We start from the raw sequence: 10,815 nt of genomic DNA, 5'->3' as shown, positions 1-10,815 counted from the left end.
CTGAGGTACTAAACCACACACACACAAACATTCTGTCAATGGACAATATTAATGGATACTGAACTAATAGGACCCAGGCAGACTATATAGTCCAGTCACTCCACTGGCTACCTATGTTGCCGGGTTCAGTCTTAGGTACTAGTTATCCACTACCAAATATTTCAGGGGCTTGGACCCTCATATCTGCAGGACTGCCTCTCTGCTATAACAGCTTTGAGCAAAACCTACTGAAAGTGCCATCTTGCACAAGAGTAAACATTTTTACCTGCTTTCTCTGTTGTGGCTCCCACTTTGTGGAATGGCTTTCCTGACACATTTCCATCATTCTGCAAACTTTGAAAAAAGAATGGGTCGAGTGAATTTCTATAAATGAAATAAAGCTGTTGTGTAATGGTATTTCTATAAAGGATAAGAGGAATGGAGGGTGCTTTTATAAAGGGAACATGGGACTGACCTGCAGTAATAGCCAAGTGGGTGGGTGGGGGCTGCACTGAGGAGGAAAAGAAGCAAAATCGGGCCTCCTACTGCTTTCGTCTCCCTAAAGCTATCAAGCAACCATCTGGGGGATGCACTAGTCTGAGATTTCATGCACTGAGCAGCAGGGATGACAGGAGCTCAAAGAAGACCGCTTCCCACTCTATAAAGTCATGATGTGGAGCATCACAGAGTGTAGCAAATGACTGTAAATAACTGCAAACCATTTCATAACTATCTCTGCCCTTGACCTATCACTCTGTAACAGGCTCGAATTCCAGTTCACACTTTTGTAGCATCTTCTGTCCCAGGCTGCCATTTTGAAAATAGTCCTTGCTGGCAGATCACAGGGGTCTTATTAAAACAAGCATATTCTCACAAGGTTAATGTCTCCTGAGTTATACAATATGATTGCCATCACCATTTACCTCTGTTGTTACTATGTATGGTCAGAATACATGTTTACCCTAGATATATGCACGTGCATGAATATGGCCCTTTTTCTAACTGAAGCCCAAACCCACATCAAAATGTCCCTATGTGTGGAAGCAGCCTTTCTCCCACAACCACACCTCCTCCTTGCTTAGAACCTTCCTTAGGTTTTAACATTAATGAAAACAAATAAATACCAGTTCTATTAAACTGAGCCATGCACTAGTAATAAAGAATTTTTGTTACTGTGGGAAATGCCACTACATGTTTGGAAGGCACTCTGAGAACCAAATACAGAGTGATTAGAAATAAGTCTATTATGGGGAATAACACAAATATCTAGCCTGTGGAATTAACAACTCTTAAGCAGTCGAACAATACATGGTATCAACATCCAAGAACAAGTTATACTTCAAGCACTTCTAAATTCTAAGGGTGCGGTCACACGTACCATTAGTGACGACACAACTCCGTCTCGCTGATGGATTAAATGTGTTCGTTCAGACATCCACATCGGACAATCGAGTGTCATCCGGGCTCATCCAGGCTTGCTACGCTTGAATGGCGCATTAATTTGACAGCACAGAAAGTCCGGCCCTTTTTCAAAACAGCGGCACAAGATCGGCTTTTTCCTGTTTGGACAGCTCATGCGCAATACTTCCTCCCACCTTTAAAAAAAAAAAAAAGCCCCAGCAGACATGCGCATTGCCAGATCATCTGGGAATTTGAGGTGACGCTTCTGCTTCTCCAATCAACACAGGATCGGAAGGGGGGGGGGGACATTATCCCACTATTTAGAACAGGGGACAAAATCTCTTTTTTTCAATGTGGAGGATTTCTGGAAACTTCCCCCCCCTCTGAAGTAATGTTTGATTTCCCACCTCCAAACAGTTGGGCGCATGTTCAATGGACCCCCCCTCCCAAAAATTACCACCTGATCACGCATGCTCCAAGAAAAGAGCGTGATAGCATTGGATGTCTGAATGCTCAACAACAGGAGAGTCGCATTCTTGGTTGCTCGTCTGAATGGCCCTGCATCGAATCAATACTCAGCTGTTCAAATTTGAGCGCTACACACACGCTTTTAATGTGACGTGTGACCGCACCCTAAGTGTGTTAAAATAATCAGGAAGGAGGCAAGAGACAAGAAAGAGAAGGGAAAGAGAAAGCAGGAAAGTACTTTACAGTTAGTGATCCCCAAGTTTCACCAAAAAGTCCTTAAGAGGTCCAAACATCCAGGCAGCAAGTAAATCCAAGAGGTGAAGTAGTAGTAGCCTGTCTTATGTACCATGGGGAGTTCTGAAGTTGCATAAATATGAGTAGTTTGAGATCAGCAAAAAAGCACACTTTGGGGGAGGATTCTGGCCCAAGTTGGAGAGCCAATAGCAGAAACTGAAATTACTCTGGACTAGGAACTGGAGGAAGAAGAGGCAGAGTGGGTCTGGAAATAATTCTAAAGAAAGTAAGAAAGTAAAAAGAGAAGAGCAGTCTAGGTTTGTGTTCTGGGATAGGTTCAGCCTGAGCAAAGAAGTGGGTTTTGACATGTAATTCAATCTGTACACATTGGAACTGCTAGGCAACTAGCCCAAGCTAGTGGTTAAAGGCACACTGATCAATTACTGGGGCTCCTTGATGGTTCTGAAGATAGAGCACTGGCATAGGGAATGCTTTTCCAGGCGACTCACTGAGCCTATTTAGCTCCAGTCAGCATGACTAAATCAGGTGTGGTCCTGCTTTTCCCGGCTGTCATTTGTTCAATGATGGCCAACTTGTTCACTTGCTTAAATACAAAACCACAGAGGAAAGCTGGCCCCAACACCAAGTGAAGGTAGCATGTTAACAGGGTTGAACAGGAGGTCTCTCGTGAGGCCAGAATATCTCTTGATAGGTCCAATTCAACTCACAGGAAATATGAAATCTGCATGCTAAAATGACAGGCTCCCAATATTCTTCAGCAATGGTCTTATTCTCCTCTCAAACAGTACTAACCCCCGCACACACACACCTAACAACAATTTAGTGCTTATTTCAGGAACCAATATACTGCTCTGAAATCTGGAGCATTTGCTTTATTAATCCTACAACAGAAAGATCATTTCATGCACACACAAAAATTCATACTGCTGGGTATAATTTTCATTTTTAAAGGCATAATTTTTAAAGGTCTTCAGTGTCTTAACAATTTCTCTCTTACCCCAGAGGATATCACTGATGACATGACTATCACATTATTAGACAATCTGAAATAAAGAGAGACTTTCAGCAAATAGCTCTGTCATTACTGGGCTGTGGGCTGAGCACATAATACACAATTCAGCTAAAACCAAAAAAAGCACATGGCATGCAAGATGATTAAAAGCAGAAAGATCTAAAAATGGTTGCATACAAAAGAGGCTTAAAATGTCACAGGAAATTTCTTTGCTTCAGAATGGGAAACCTTATGAATACTTCATTCTTCCTTAAACAGATGGAACACTGTGTGTTGCATGGACTGCATGTACAAGTGCAAAATGGGCTTGATTCTCTCTTTTTGGTTTTCAGTTTCCTTAGGTCCTCAGGATTTTGCCACTGAGGCAGTCAGGCTAAGGAAGTAATGAAGAGTCTCCACTATTTGGAAGCCTGTACAGATCACAAAATTCTTTCAGGGTGAGCCTTCTCATTAGGCAAAGCTCAGAAGCTGACAGACTTCATGGCTTGTGCAGTTATGTGGTAAAATGTGTATTAAAGTACAGATTCTAGTTCTATCCACTTGATTTCTGCAGAGAGAGCTCTGAGAGTGCCAACTTGTATGGAGAACCTGAATTATGACTTGGAAACTCTATCTAATCCTAGCCACATTGTGCCAGGTTGCCAATTTTTTTGGTGGAGAGAGTAAAGCACTGTTCACACAGATATATTATAATCAAACATGTTTTCTTGTTTATTAATACTTCATAGTTCAAGGATTAGAGACACCTCAGTTTTAAGAAAGCACAGCTAGCACATGGGCCAGACATATAGGCACTCTAAAGGTTCATATCTTCCCCACCTGTCCGTTGAAGGGGGGAGGGAACCAGAAGGCAGATGATCTGGAAAACCAGAGTGGACTTTTTTGTGGAAAAGCACAAGCCAGATTCCTCTGAAAATAATGCTAGCAAGAAAAGTATGACAGTGTTCTTCAGGCATAGATGGGAGCTCCTTAATTGTTGCTAGACCCATGGCTTTTTTTTTCAGCAGGAATACACAGGAACAGTTCTGGCTGGCTTGGTGTCAGGGGGTATGGCCTAATATGCAAATCAGTTCTTTCTGGTTGTTTCTACAATGTCCTGTGTGTGGTGATGTCAGGGGTGTGTGGCCTAATATGCAAATGAGTTTCTGCTGGACTTTTTTCTACAAAAAAGCCCTGGTCAAGCTCTGACTTTACAGTTTTCTTCTGTTGCTTTCTAGATGTGTTTTCAGGAAGAATAAATAAAATGCCTTTGAAATTGCAAATGAGTAATTATTAAACAGCTACAATTTAATAGTATTTCTAAAAGCCATCCCTCCTCACAAAATACTTATAAAAGCAGCTTCCTTCTGAATTAGCATTGTTCTTTCTGATACTAGGATTCTCACAAATTACTCAAGTTTCATGTATTGTTAGTGACAGGGGTCTAGCTGCACACATAGTCCTACAAAGTGATATTCTGCAGAAGGAAGCTTTATTTTGGGCTGAAGTGTTTTAATAATTACAAGGGAAACCAAAACCAAAACAAAATACACACTTAAGTAACTGCTCTAAACATTTTCCTCCTCATCTTGGTCCTATTTTCAGATGCACAGAGGGAAGGGGAACTGAAGGGAGTACATGGACAAAATCATGTGACAAGACTTCTTCCTCCAGTAAGCAGCTTAACTGAACATCATGAGCTGTTATGTCTCAGCCTGGCAGCTCCTAGGAGCTTCACTGATCTCCTTTGATCCTCACTATGACATGCCATGTTAGTCCCCTTTGCAGACAATGGGAGTGAGAAACAATCCCAGTCTATTATAAACACAGCTGAGCTTCTGGGGTCAAAGTTGGGTTAGAAGTTTAACAATGGTTTACATCCAAGTTTTATTCTTCATTAGTTCATTATATCTTTAATGAAAATGTTAACGAAAAGGGGAAGTTCCCATCTTTTCCATATGTGGCATGGAGTGTGGGGGGGATTACACATGGTCTAAAGACATGGACCGATTTCTCACTAGGCTTGTTCCAGTCTCAGAGCCCTTTTCCCCCTGGCACTTCTGTCCAATTTTGCACAAGCCTCCACAGGGCTGCAACTCACCTCGCCTCTTTCCCGTGGCAAGCAAGATCCTCTGAAAAGCAGTTTCTGTTTGCTGCGGGAATGAGGTGGGGCGAATTGTACCCCCATGGCGGCTTGTGCAAGATCAGACAGAAGCACCAGAAGAAAAAGGGCTCCAATACCAGAACAAACCTAGTGTGTAATCGGCCATTGAGTTCTTTTATATTTTCCCTCAATCAAACATTCACACTCATAGCCATCCCACCCATCACTTCACACATACATTCTAGCTAGGCCGCAGGCTGGCAAGATTTATTCACACAATATACAGACAAATAAGCAGGGGGCAGGGGGGGGGGGGGAAATTAAAAACAAACAAACATAAAATGTAGCTCTGTTAGTTTCAAAAATCTCCAACCAGCACTGGAGAGGAGAAAATCATGGCTGATCTGAATACTACTGGAATGTGGAAGCCAATTTTGCTTCTCAAAAACCTGGTCCAAAATATGAGAAGAACATCTTATGGCATCACAAGTATCATGTAAAAGCATGCAGACTTGCTTCCTACGTACACAAGAAGGGATCTGTCATTGCCTTTGCCATTAGGTAGTGGGAATGCCACAGAATTCATATAATTTGCAAGACAGGAAAGTATGTTTTCATTCATCAATACTTTTTTCAAGTATATTTACAGCTGCATCAACTATTCTAGGATCTGCCCCTACATACCTCTTCCAAGACAAGGGATTCAGGTGAAGTTGCTAACTTCCTGGTGTGGCCTGCAGATCTCCTGGAATAACAACTCATCTCCAGACTACAGAGAGCCATTCCCCTGGAGGCAATGGCTGCTTTAGAGGGTGGCGTGTATAGCATTATACCCTGTTGAGCTCCCTCTCCTCCCCAGATCTCAGTCTCTCAAGGTGTCACCCTCAAAATCTCCAGAATGTCCTGACTCAGAATTGGCAACTTTAGGTCAAGTTCTCAGAGATTATAATGCTTAAATTTTCCATCTGAAAGCAATTCAATTTTGAAAATCTCAACTTTGGCTGAATCGCGGTCAAAATATATAACGCAGGGGTCGTTTTGTAGAAAAATAGGTGGTGGAGCTCATCCAGGGATTGTTATGTAGCTGCACCTACTATTCAATGGACAAGGTGGGAAGGAGGAGGGGGAACTCTCAGAAAGGTTCAGGAGCTGTGCTCCTATGAGCTCCCGCTGAATCCGAGGCCTGATAAATGTAATACTGTTTTCAATCCATGAATGTTTTCTTCTGGATAATGCTCTAAATTTTGTCCTTAGGCTCCTATATAGTAAGAAATGTCATTCTGTAATCTCTTCAGATTCCTGAATTAAACAGACTGATTCTGGAAACAGAGCCCAATGGAAAAGCTGGAACACATTTTTGGACTCAGTCATACAAATTCTTTTCAAATATGTGATAATGCTTATCCCTAGAGTCATGCTCTTTTTCTTTGTGCTAATTTCAAATCACTGTAGGTTGAAAGTAACGTGGGGGGACTGAAATATGTCTGACTGTGATCTTGACTCACTGTTGTAAATATGTCTACAATTACATATAATAAATGATTGAGCCTTTGAGAAACAAATTCCAAAACCAACTAGGGGTATGCATTCACATATTAACTAAGCAAATAATGATCAGATTTTTTTCTTTTAAAGTTATTATATTGAAAATGAATTATAATTAATGACATTCATAATAATTAACATTTGGAACATTGCTCTTCTGATGCCAGGCTTCTGATAAAGAGGGGAGAGAGACTAGAAGCAATGGAACCATTTTTTTTCTGTTTGCTCTAGGGTGCTGTTGTTTGGGTCCCTTTGAACATTATTACTGGTAGCCTGACCTAACCTAGCACAAGTAGGGTTGCCAGACCCTCCAGTGGAGGGGAGGGTCCCCCACTGCCAGGACCTGCTTCCCACCCACCAATTAGCTGGCCAGTGGGGGGACGGAGAGAAAGGCTCAGGCCTCATCCCTGGTGTTGCACAGGAAGTGAAGGCATTCCATCAGCAATGTCCAGGCAATACTCTGGTTTTTGGGCAAAAAATCTTTGGTAGAAGCCAGTTTTATTTTGAAGAGTACAAATACAGATCTCCTATCATGTAAATACCTATAATATAAAATCAGTAAATAAGGGACAATATGGTGATTGGGTGACTCAGTTTTGCAACATGCTCGCCTATCGCCAACATAAGTATAAAGGATGGAGGAGCATTATATAAGCTTCCTTCATAAACAACACAAGAAAGAGCAAAAATAAGTTTCTTACCATTTGTTATGCCATACCACCAACTATTTATTTTCAGGATTTACAGAAGTGCCAGCACCACAATATAAGTCCTACAAGCTCTCATCCACAAGTAACCTTGTGCTGATTCTTTCTTCCAAAAAAGTTGAAAGGGGTGCTAATTATAGGCTGCATAATAAGCAGAATCATTCTACATTGATAGAGTTACTGTTTGCAGAGTGTGAATTGAGCTATTCATTACTTTTAACCAAAGCAACTTCACAGATCTGAAATGATCACAGTCTGTTTGGAAGGACTCTGAAAATCATCACAGTTTTCTGACTCATCCAATATGAATTCCTGACTGCTACCACCTTATTTACTTTCAAGCGAACATGAGTAATCATAAATGAACCCTCCCAGATTCTTTGTACACAGTTTAAATAAATACTCCATAACATGCATGTTACACCTAAATAATTTCAAGATGCACAAACCTTGTCAAAATACAAGGAGTGTCAGGGAACTAATCTCTGAAAGATTTAAATTTGGGAAAATGAAAGTTATTATATTTAGTATTAATCAGAGAAACTATTTATTTAAATTAACCAATGAAAGTGAACTATTAAGAACTAGTGTGCCTGTTATCAAAATGAATGAGGACTGTGCAATGGTGGATCACTGTTAGGCCACCCAGAAGTTACATCAACAACAACTCTTATTTTAAAAGTAGATCTGGAAAAAAACCTCTGAACTGAAGTGGCTGGTAGCAAGTGCCAGACTGAACTGACTTGCTAAGAGGCTGAATTCCAAGACTTTCTAGTGTGTAATATCAGGCCAACCAATGGACTATGTCACCATGCCACCACAGACCTCAGTTAACAATGAAGGCACAAGGAACAGAGGCAATCACTTCTATGCCTTGACAGTCTACCAGTCAGTCAGTTTATTAATACAGTCATTGACCAGAACATGTAAGTCATTTAGAACAACCTTAAAAGAGCTATTCCCTCTTATCTTGCATGACCAATTTCAATGCAATTGTCTTCAAGCAGTCCAAACAGTCATCAGGAAGTTGGGTTTCCTCCCCCCCTCCCCAAACTGGCAAAATCACTCATTAAGCAGAGAGTGCTAGATATAGAAAGATGAACAGATCTTCTCAGTTCCCCAGACTATTTCTCTTCAGCAAACAGTAGATATATAGTTGCCCCCGTCGCCTACCTATACTTCCTTGAATCTCACAACACTAACGGGCCTTTATTTTAGCTAGGAGTATGTCCCTGCCATCTGCAGTTGCAGAGGGGAGGTATAAAGGGACTCCTTATGCACTTAGGCCCTGTTCCTGTTCCCAATCTGAAATAGATTCTCTGGAGCATATTTAATTGTTCTTTTCATACGGTGAGTCGAAGGAAAATTATTAGCCCGCTGTTGGAGGGGTTCCCTGGCAGATCAAATAAACTCAAATTAGATTATCTTCTGTCAGATAGGAACCACCAGACAACAAGACAGGTTCTGTTACCAGGTTTAAAAAGAATGCAAAAAGCAAGACAAATAGGCCAAACTGTAAATCTTTTAACAAATTTTAAAGTGACTTTTAAAAAAATTTAAAGGGTTAAATAATAATCTATTATATTCTTTTTTACTGTTATAACCCTCAAGTCATCAAAATGTGATAAGGTACTTTTTATAAGGTACTTTTAAGGTTGTTCTAAGTGATAGTCTACCAGTTCCTTTACAGTACTTTCCACTTCTTGCCCTACAGCTGTTGCAGCTCAGTCTACGGCTGCAGAAGATCAGATCGCAAGGTTGTACCACAGCTATGCAACCTTCAAAGGGCTGGCCCTAGACTGTCTGGCACCCTAGGCAAGGCTAACTTCTGGTGCCCCCCCCCCCCCCCGCACTGATAAGTCACCAAGTCACATGGAGGCACCTAATTCGGTGCCCCCAGAAAGCAACCTTGGCAATCACCTAGTTTGTATAGTGGCAGGGCCACTGCTGGAGAATCTCAAGAAATGATACATTGCTCCTGCATGGGATGGCCATAAGATTCCTTGAGCTCTTTCTGCCACTGCTGATCCATTTTGACACTACAGTGTTTGTCCAAATCAAAGAGCTGTTAAAAAGACCATCATTATCTGAAACATTATTTGAAAACTGAAACACAGACTAATACTATTTTTGGCAACTAGTATTTCCAGGAGTTGAATAATACAAGAATGTCTGAAGGACTGCTAACTTTATGTCCCATATGCTATTTCTTTCTTCCATCCACATCAAGATAAGTGAAAGTTTTCAATTTTCTATTTATTTTGTGGAGTCCAAAGATACATTAAACAATTGCTCAATTATCAGTTTACAAATATTTTGAGAGTAAGAAATGCATTGTGACAAATGAAGCTACACTTTTTCACTGCACAATAAATTTCTCTAGGTAAATGCCTATTAATCAGAAAAATCATTTCCCAACCTGTCAATATCATAACTTAGATAAGGGCAGAATATCAATAACTGAGATCAAGGGCAGAATATGTTATGACACTGTCACCAAAACAGCATCTCTGTAGTGAATCCCCCACTACTTCTCCCACTACTTTACCCAGTGTCAAGACATTCCCTTTTCCTAGCTACTGTTTACAGAAGCAGGAAATAGGAAGTGCACAATAAACTAAAGTTACAAAACAAGGGAAAGTGACATGTAAAATAAATGAGAACATGATACGGGGATATAATTTTTGATGGTGACCAATGTGACAGCATATAATAAGCCCTTGGATGTACCTCAGACTCATGTAAGAAGAACAAAATATCCACTCAAAATCAAAGATGTGAGTTTGTCAAAAGAACTAAAGGACATTTTGTTCCAGAGATTTTTGCTTTTATGGGGTCCCTGTTAATCACAGGCCAGCTCAACTTACAACTTCCCTTTCTTCTTTGATCTCCTAAACTAGCTCCAAGGTCTGGAACAGCCAAGCAGCTGTCTATGGTTCTTTTAATTTAGATATACTATGAGAGACTTGGAAAAATTAACAAGCGTAGGTTTGCTATTCACAATGAGAGCCCCTGAATTAAAGAATGCATTTAGTGCTTTGCTGAACTAAAGCCATAACAAATAAACAATTACTTTCTTTTTATGTCAAAGTCTCAAGATAAACTACTAATTCTGTAAAAGACCACTGTGGAATGTTACTCTGTAAAAACCTGGATAACTCACTTTTATCACAATTGTCCTGAGGCGATGGAATAACCATCCTAGCTCTGTCAAAATTGTGTGTCCCTTATGGCATTCCAGAGGGGATAAAAATGCTATTTCCTGTGACCTTGTGCAGTTCAGATAAATATGATGGCCATGGATATAGTTTTAATTGGTAGGGTGTGGTTGTTTTTTGTAGAGTCTTGTTGAACCTGATTTAGGG

At 40.6% G+C, this 10,815-nt stretch overlaps 1 protein-coding gene across 3 annotated transcripts in view; it reads right to left on the bottom strand.

Moving 5' to 3' along the window:
• The window catches only part of STARD13 (StAR related lipid transfer domain containing 13), a 212,975-nt gene that overhangs the window by 143,703 nt on the left and 58,457 nt on the right, over positions 1–10,815 (bottom strand). The gene's annotated exons all lie outside the window — the stretch shown is intronic.

This window comes from Heteronotia binoei, chromosome 3 (genome assembly GCF_032191835.1).
Source record: "Heteronotia binoei isolate CCM8104 ecotype False Entrance Well chromosome 3, APGP_CSIRO_Hbin_v1, whole genome shotgun sequence".
NCBI classification, from domain to species: domain Eukaryota; kingdom Metazoa; phylum Chordata; class Lepidosauria; order Squamata; family Gekkonidae; genus Heteronotia; species Heteronotia binoei.
The sequence above is the reverse complement of the archived record's forward strand: the minus strand, read 5'-3'. Positions and strand labels throughout refer to the sequence as shown.